We start from the raw sequence: 9,006 nt of genomic DNA, 5'->3' as shown, positions 1-9,006 counted from the left end.
GAAGAAAATTCCTGGAAAGGTCCAAAACTTCATATTTCAAAAATAAAGTTGTTTTTTTTTTAATTCGATTCTCCGCATAGCATATTCTATCAAAGCATGGATGGATTCGCAGGTTTTCTATTATGATCATTTCTCTGTGATTTTCAATATTTTTACCTTTTCTGCATAATATTCTCTATTCATCTTTTCTCTAATTTCGCATCCAGCCAAATCTCTAATCGTCATTTCCATTTTCATACGAGAGGGAGGGAAAAAAACAGAGTTATTCTTAGGGTAAAGTATATAAATGGTCACTAAACTTTTCAGGATCTTGCATTTAGGTCCCTAACTTTTAAAACTTGCAACACAGTCATCAAACATTTAGTTTGTTTGCAATGTGGTCCTTGATGTAACCGGCTGTTTCACTTCCATTAGAAGAAGATGATGTGGCACGTGAGGAAACCGTTTGCAGATACAAAAAATAGGGTAAAGTATATAAATGGTCACTAAACTTTTCAAGCGCATGCATTTTAACTTTTAAAACTTACAACACAATCATCAATTATAATCTAAACCCCAAATTCCAAAATACTTCAATTACATGCCCAACCCCAAATTCATAATCCATTCTTAAAATCTACCATATCAAACTAAACTTGAAACAATAACCCTAAACCCTCAAAACATAACCCTAAATGCTACATTTCCCCACCAATTAACCCAACATAATCAACAACAACAAAATCCCCAAACAAACCACCCAAATCACCCGCCCAGGCCTTTTTCCTCTCTCCATGGTTCTCATCTTCCTTAGCAAACCAACGATAACAATACGTGAATGTGGATTCAACGGGAGATCATACCAAACAAAGAAATTACAATTTCTCCTAGAACGCCCATAACTAACGCATCCAAAGAATCTCCTTCCAATATTCTTATTCGTCCAAGTTGTGTGTAAAATAATTGACATTCCACAAAAACAAGTTAGGATTGAATTTGAGGTTTAGAATGTAATTGAAGTATTTTTGGAATTTGGAGTTTAGTATGTAATTGATGATTGTGTTGTAAGTTTTAAAAGTTGGGGACCTAAATGCAAGTGCCTGAAAAGTTTAGTGATCATTTATATACTTTACCCTAATTTTTATAGTTGCAAACAATTTCATCACGTGCCACATCATCATCTTCTAACAACAGTGAAACGGTCGGTTACATCGGGGATCACATTGCAAATGAATTAAATATTTGATGACTGTGTTGTAAGTTTTAAAATTTGAGGGACTTAAATGTAAGCACCTAAAAATTTCAATGACCATTTATATATTTTACCCTTATTCTTACAGGGTAAAGCAATTTAATTAGTTGGACAAAATTGCTTAAAATGTAATCTCCTTGAAATGAAAACAAATATAATAATAAGATAGTGGCAACGTTGGGGTATTTGCTTCTTTTTTTTTGGCAAATGATCACTAATGTTTGAGTAAATTTTAATTTTCTCTATTGAAATTTCAAAACTAATGATTTAGTTACTAACATTATCAATTTATAACAAATCGATCACTCAATATTACATATGTTAAGGTGGGTGATGAAAACTTACATGATGGTTAACCGTTTATTTGACAATGTCAATCGCCACGCAGGAAACTTAATCCCTATTGACTAGTCTTTTTGTTTATTTTCCCTCTTGACTAGTCAACTCTAAGTAAAAGTGAAAATCTTCAATACTTAAACCCTACTTTATAAACTTGTCATGGTTTTGTTTCCTTCTAAGCACTTCCTCCACAATCCTCTCAGCATCTTCCATTGAAGCTTCAACGTTACCTTAAACTTTCACTAAGAACTGCCTCAGCTGCTCCACCATCATGTAAGAATCTCTCCCAACGACGTACACCATGAAAACATCCTTCACATCAGTCGGAGGTCCTATCTCATTGATCCTGATTTTTTTAGGGAAACAAATACACGTATTATAATCTCCCATGTAACCCATGCAAAAAACTAACCTTGAGAAACCCAATTAAACAATTCCTAAATATGATTTGGGCGATGTTGATTGAAGTGAAGAAACATAAGGAAATGTATGTCAATAACACTTCCAGTAGTTTGGGTGACTTCTCAATTATCGAAATGATGGTGTTTAGTTAGGATAGAAGGCTCTTTAGTTCTAGGCTTATTCATTGTTGGGTTAGTCTGATTTTTATGCATTTCAGCATTATGATTGCGGCCAAACAAGATAAGCTCGCTTCGATTAATCTTGGGTTCTTCTATTTCCTTAGAGATTTCACAAATTCAGGGATTAACCTCTCTTTTCAAGCTATTTCGAGCTTGGATTCTCTATCCACCGTTACGGACTCCAGTAATCAAACCGTTTGAATTTGGGAATATGAATTCCCTCTTTGTAGAAATAGAAAAATCATCATCAAGCAATTCATTTCCAACAATGACTTCTTATTAGAAATGTTACTTTACATCAAATCAAAAATCTTAAAAACTTTTTCGACTATTTTGATGTTGAATCCCTCATGAAAACGAACACTTTGTTGAGAAACTAGTCAATTCTCGCGAGGAATCCATGATTTCTTTTGCGAAGTGAAGAATCTTCGTTAACGATGAAAAGCGACCTGATTTTGAGAATGATAACTGTTAATGTTTCCATGCAAGCGGTTAACAATCGGGTAAGCTTTCCGTCACTCAACTTAACGGATGTTAACATTGAATGATCGATTTGTTATAAATTAATAACATTAATGATCAATTCGTTAGTTTTGAAACTTCAATGAAAAAAAAAAACTTATTCAAATATTGATAGTCATTTGTGTATTTACCTTTTTCGTCTAATCCGATTCTCTGCATAGCATGGATTGATTCGTAGGTTTTCATTGTAATTATTACTTTAATTTATTTTTCTATATTATTTTGCGATCTCAATATTTTTTACTTTTTTTGCGCCATCTTCTCTTTTGTATAATTTCTTAAAAATTTTAATCGTAGCAAATTTCTAATTTTTATTTTTCATTTTCATATGGGAGAAATATATATATATATATATATAAAGAGTTATTACAGAGGAAAACTCTCCTTCAACTTGGCTGGGTAGCATAAGCATCATTGGGAACTCAATCGGTCCCCTAACGAATAACGCAACTTTTTTTTTTTCAACATTCAATGGCCCAAACATTAATTTTTCATTTTCAAAGATTCTTCCGACTTCATAATCTCTTTAGATAAAGTTGATGACGGTGCATTTAGATGTTTAAAATGCGAAATAAATAATAAATATGATAAAAGAAAAAAAATACAAACAATTTTATTAATGAAGAAGATGGTTATGAATTTATTGACCCAACACATATATTCATGTGAACTATCACATCAATATATTTAATTATTATATCGACATTGATTCATTATAGAAAATCATTAATTTAAATTTACTACAAAGGTAAAAATACCCTTTAAGCTCATATGTGTATATATATATATATATATAGAATGAATCTAAGTTTTATTTTTTTTACCTTCAATTAATTTGTATTTATTTTTTTTAATGTTAATTTCATTCAAAATCGAATAGATTTATATTTATTTAGTTAGACTAATTTAATAGGTTGAATTTGATTTTCTCAATCAACAACAAAAGGACTATAAATTCAACTTGGAACATAGAACTTAGACCTAAACTTGAACTTTGAATTGAAGGCGTCTAAGACTAGGAATAAAGATGAAAAATAACGAAACTAGACTTTGACCCGTAAGAAAGAAGGGCAAATCTTCCTCTTAGGTATGAATACAGAATTTTATATTCAGAGGGTTAATATATAAAACTTTAAAGAAATTATTTTTTAAAAAAAAATTTAGGAGACATAAATAAATTATTAATAAAAAATATATAAAAAAATCTAAAATATAGAAGAAGTTGAAAATTTTAAGTGGGAGCTGTCTCCGCACACCACTCGCTCCATCCTTATATCCTATCACGTGATAAGCATGTGGTTTTACTTTTATTTTGTATTTTATAACTTTTTCATTTATGTATATATGTATGTTTCCAATACAAATATACAAAATGATCCCAGCCGAGTTACAAGTGTATTATCTCCAAAACCCACCACGGCAGTGCCAAAATTGCTACAGGGAGATGCTGCGTTGATATAGTTGATAGTTTTCCCTTCATTCACAAAAAAAAAATGATGAAATGATTTTATTGGTCATTAAATTTTTAAAATTTATGAAATTGTCATTAAACTTTTGGTTCATTTATAAAATAATCACTATGCCATTAGAGGGAATGTCGCAACATGTTAAATTATCATAGATAATGTCTTATTTTATACAATCAAACGGGTTAAAACAATAACCGAAGGGCTTACCGATTCAGTCTGTGTCGAATACAAGTGTATACAACATTGATGGATTCATCTCTATATAAATCTATCCATATTTCTGGAAAAAATCATATCTCCAGCAAAGTAAGGGAATTAACCCAACTGAGACCAGCAATATTACATATATAACAAGACCATGAAATAAATAGAGATTACCCACCCAACTTAAAATGGAGCTTTGCCCCACTTTAGTTCCTTTCCAATATGGGGAATCGCAAGAAAAATGAAGTACATTCAACCTATTAATTTCTTGCTATAATTTAGACACCATTGTTGTAGCTTACAATATGGTATTGTTGTTGTTTGATCTGCAAATGTTTTTCCAGATCATACATTTTATCGGCAACAATCACTTTACAGATGCCTCTTCCCTTCGGAGGTGATCGACATAGAATATCCAGAGAACTCGGCAGAGTAAGACTCCGACCGAGATTAACTCCAGTCCTGCATTTACTATCTTAAGGTAATGCTCCAATGGACGACAGTAATTTGAGGCAATGTTCCGAAACGTATCCCTAACGAAATCGCAATTTTGCAGGCAAAGTAAGAGTGGTGTGTAGTGCTCAAGAGCGTGGCTCTCGTTAACTGCTGCCACCAGCTGTGTGAATCTGTCGGGGGTTATCGTCCCGTGGTGGTGCGTAGCCCAGATGCTGATACCATGCAGGTGAAGTTTTGCCAAACCTGAAAATATACAAAGTTGAACTCGATAAATCCTGGAAAAAAATCTAAACTTTAACATACCAGAGAAGCAGTTGCCATAGACACCTCATTGGAACCACACTGACGATTTTGGAGCTGAGAATCAAATGGAGAACATAGAGGAGGCATTGAAGGCCCGGACTGATTGTAATAACAATCGTCGTCTGGGGAAGGATCTGAATTGGCAAAGGTGTAAATATATGTATTGACAACATTTACTATACTACTGATGACATGTTTGATTTAACTGAGTGTATGATTTGTCGTTCTCTGATCAACACAAGGAAGTATGTTGCTAAGAGCAGTCTCGGCGTGCGGATGTTCCACCCATTCTTCCATGGCCAAACAAGTGTCCGAAATTGCACTGAACCACACGAAAACAGTTCATACGTCCGTTAATGACATCAGTATGAGCATTTTTCCCTAGCCACCTCGATGTAGGGTTTGTTTTAAAGCATTTTTCAAACAACGGACAGCAGCCAAATAATCATATATGGTATAGGGAAAAAAGAACAAATGAATAGAAATGACACAGATGATCAATTTGTTCAAACAAACTGCAGCTGAAAATCGATACGATTTCAAATATTGTTTCAGCGAGCAACCTTGATTATCGAATGCACAATGGTACCAGTACAGATTTTAGGTTTCTTAGAGCAAGCAAACATGTAGGAAAATTTTAAATTTTCTGAACCAAAAACACATCTTACTTGTTCATGATAACGAAAACACCACAAAGGATGAACGTAATAGCTGCTCGGAACCATCCGCTAACTATGAATCTGCAAGAATTAGTCAGGTAGTGTCAAAGGGATGTAAACTCGTATACGATAAGAATTCACAGACCAATGGCCATTTAATTCCATAACATGTTTCTGATTTTCCATTTTTGTTTATATTCTAAATTTGATCAATGAGGTAAATGACTAATTTGAAATTTTCGAGCACGAGGGATTCCAAAAGTAGTAAAATGTTCAAGAACCAACTTTAATGAAATTAGTTATTACCTTCTTTAATGATCATTTCATGACATAAAAAGTATAGATGGAAAATCGATAACATTACACCAACTCTGAAAGAACTTACATGTGGATGGCATGTTGATGGCCTAGAATAGACAGCACTGCAACAACAAAAAAATGCACAAATTTTAGAGTTGAGAGATATGAAAATGCTCAAGAACCATAAACGATACAAGTTGGTGATACATACAAAGACCCAGCAGAGCCAAAATTAGCATCACTGCCGCCATGGTGATCAGGGCTAATCGCCTGAAAACAAATCCGAAATTGGCTTACTAAGCATTAGAACATTGATATGCATGCTGATTCCAAGTTAAGGAGGCAATATCAGGTGGGTTTAGGGGACCATACACAGCATTGAAGACTCTTCTTATTTTGCCGGCATTATCATTGGTCTTATCAGTAAGTGTATCTGCTGATGAATTTAGATCTATGTTCAACTTGTCAATTCCAGTTAAGACATCGGAAGGAAGGAAAACGTCAGCCACATTGATGGTTTTTGTAAGAGAAAGGTACTGTGTAACATTATTTAGGATTTGCTTAGTCTGACTGGTTTACAACATATTTCAAAGTATGCAACACTTCACCATGAAATTCATCTTGCCCAACCGAATGAAGAATACACCGGATCCTGTTTGGGAAACGATTTCTACTTTAGATCAAAGAAAACTATAGAAAACAGGTAAAATATTATGTTTCAAGAAAGAACGTGAGCATAGAAAAAGCAAACATCTACTTGAAGATGCATAAATAAATACAAGATAAAAATTTACGAAAGAGATTAACACAAAATATTAGACATTGAAGTTCTAAGTTTGGGTTAGTACGCTGCAGCACTTGTGAACAGTATGAGCAGTATAAGACAAATCGTTCGGGAATGATCCGTTCTTTTTCCTCTGATGATTACTCTCCATCTGCAACAATGATACACCAAAAGAACCAAGCCAAAAGAAATGAGCCACAAGGCAGCAAAGATGAATCCAGCAGCACCTGTAAATCCAACAGACTGCAGACAGAACATTCAAATTGCGGATCAGAAATATCCGATATACTTATTAGCAATGCAGGCAGGATGTGATCTTTATAAACAAGGTGTGAGCTGAAACATCTTAATGTAATAGCGTCTTCAGAGTTCGCACGCAAGTGTAACGAAAGCCTTGTTTGCACCGGAACCTAGTTTCTGATAGTTGAAAACATCTCTGTCTCTAGCAGTTCCCAAATGAATATAGGGTAACTTCTTTGTTCTCGTTATCGACCACCACGACCAAATATCAACTGATATAGATTCTAATCTAACTTCAGCATAAAGGCACAGATTGTAAACTCAAATATGATATATATATACAGTCCAATATTATCAAGAAAGTAATTAGATACAACATATCAATCAAAAGGCTAACAAGAGAGCAAGGCAGACCAAAGACTTTACCACCCAGTAATGACGGTTGGTAATATTCCACCCACCATGATAATGCTTGAAATGGCGAAGAATGTCCGGCCTATTAGTCCTTTGTGCTGCCAACACCAGTGTGCTAGGAGACTTGTCAATTGTTGGCGATGGTGCTTGTGGAAGCTCAGATATCTCATTCTTCCATGGACCTAAATTAATACCTCCGTCATTCACAACAAACATACACTAAAAATGGAACAATTTGAAACAACTAATAGGAACAAAACCATTTCCGTAGTCTTAATTACAAAAACAGCAAGATAGAAAATAAAGATCGATCTTTGAAAACCAGCAATTATCTCAACCCAGTACTTGAAATTGGCTTATAATTCAGCAAAATTGCATACATTTCTCCCCCCCCCCCAAAAAAAAAAAAAAGAAAAGAGAGAGAGAGCATAATCCCAGTACTCAAAATGCCGGTTTTCTTCCGCATTCTTTTCTTTTCTCAGCAACCAAACATAATATGAACACCACATCTACTAGAAGGGAAACATTTATAACCAAATATAAAAGCAATAAAAAATTAACCAGGAACGTCACATTATACTAGAAATCAAAACAGAAATCTAAAACACCAACCAGAAAAAAGCTTGACATGATCTGTGAGCGGTCCATTTTGAGCCAAAACTGGAACTGAACTCAGACAACAAAATCCAACAATAAGCAAGAAAATCAAGTGCCTAAACAAAAGGGTGTTCTTCATTTGCAGCTTTAAGTAAAAGTTCACTGGAAACTCATCCTCCCCAGATTTAGAGAATCTAAAAGGCCAAATCTTGAGGACACCCCCAGGATCAGAAAAAGTAGAACCAAAGCCCACAGTGACAGTGTAAAAAAGAAACACAAAGAACATGTTAATGTCTTAGATTCATGATTTGACGACAGTGAATGCAAATAAAGCTTTAACGGGTGAAGTATTAATTGGTTTTTGTCCAATTCTGAAATAAAAAGGAACAGAAAATCTAAAATTTCTGTGTTTTATTATATGCAATTGATGTTCACGTAACCCAATTCTCCGAGTTGTATGTGAAATACACATTTATATATAAGCCCTTGGACTTCCTCTATAAGTAATGAACTACTTTTAATAGATTAATCAATACAAACACCAAATGTGCATATGGACTTCCTTCCATTTGCTGCCCAATATATTTGTCCTCCCTATTCTTTTAATCTATTAATTCAAAACCATATAAATATTATGTTATCCATCTGTTGGAGACATGACTTGGCTAATTATTGTTCCAGTTACACCTGTTGGAGAACGTGCGCGTGGGATTAAACTGAAACGTGAGGGGACAAATCCACATTCTAGACGTCGATATACTTGCAACAAGCAGCAGAAGTGAATACTGTGATTTGAGATCTGATCATGTTGGGGTGTGAAATTATGATAATTTGTAACAAATCATGTGCATAAAATAACACAGGAACATGTTATCAACTAACTATTTAACTAACCATGCTACAAGCC

The 9,006-nt window shown here is 34.1% G+C and overlaps 1 protein-coding gene and 1 pseudogene across 2 annotated transcripts in view; one reads left to right on the top strand and one right to left on the bottom strand.

The window, feature by feature from the left end:
• The window catches only part of LOC120203719, a 28,021-nt gene that overhangs the window by 12,084 nt on the left and 6,931 nt on the right, over positions 1-9,006 (top strand). For both annotated transcript variants that reach the window (XM_039203907.1, XM_039203908.1), the window contains exon 2: positions 2-13. The gene's annotated coding sequence lies outside the window, so the exon portion shown is untranslated. The remainder of the gene's footprint in view (position 1; positions 14-9,006) is intronic.
• On the bottom strand, positions 4,501-8,454 carry LOC120203716 (annotated as a pseudogene).

The sequence above is a fragment of the Hibiscus syriacus genome, unplaced genomic scaffold (genome assembly GCF_006381635.1).
Source record: "Hibiscus syriacus cultivar Baekdansim isolate YM2019G1 unplaced genomic scaffold, ASM638163v2 tig00010263_pilon, whole genome shotgun sequence".
Classification (NCBI taxonomy): Eukaryota; Viridiplantae; Streptophyta; class Magnoliopsida; order Malvales; family Malvaceae; genus Hibiscus; species Hibiscus syriacus.
Note: the sequence above shows the minus strand (reverse complement) of the source record. Positions and strands in the feature narration are given on the sequence as shown.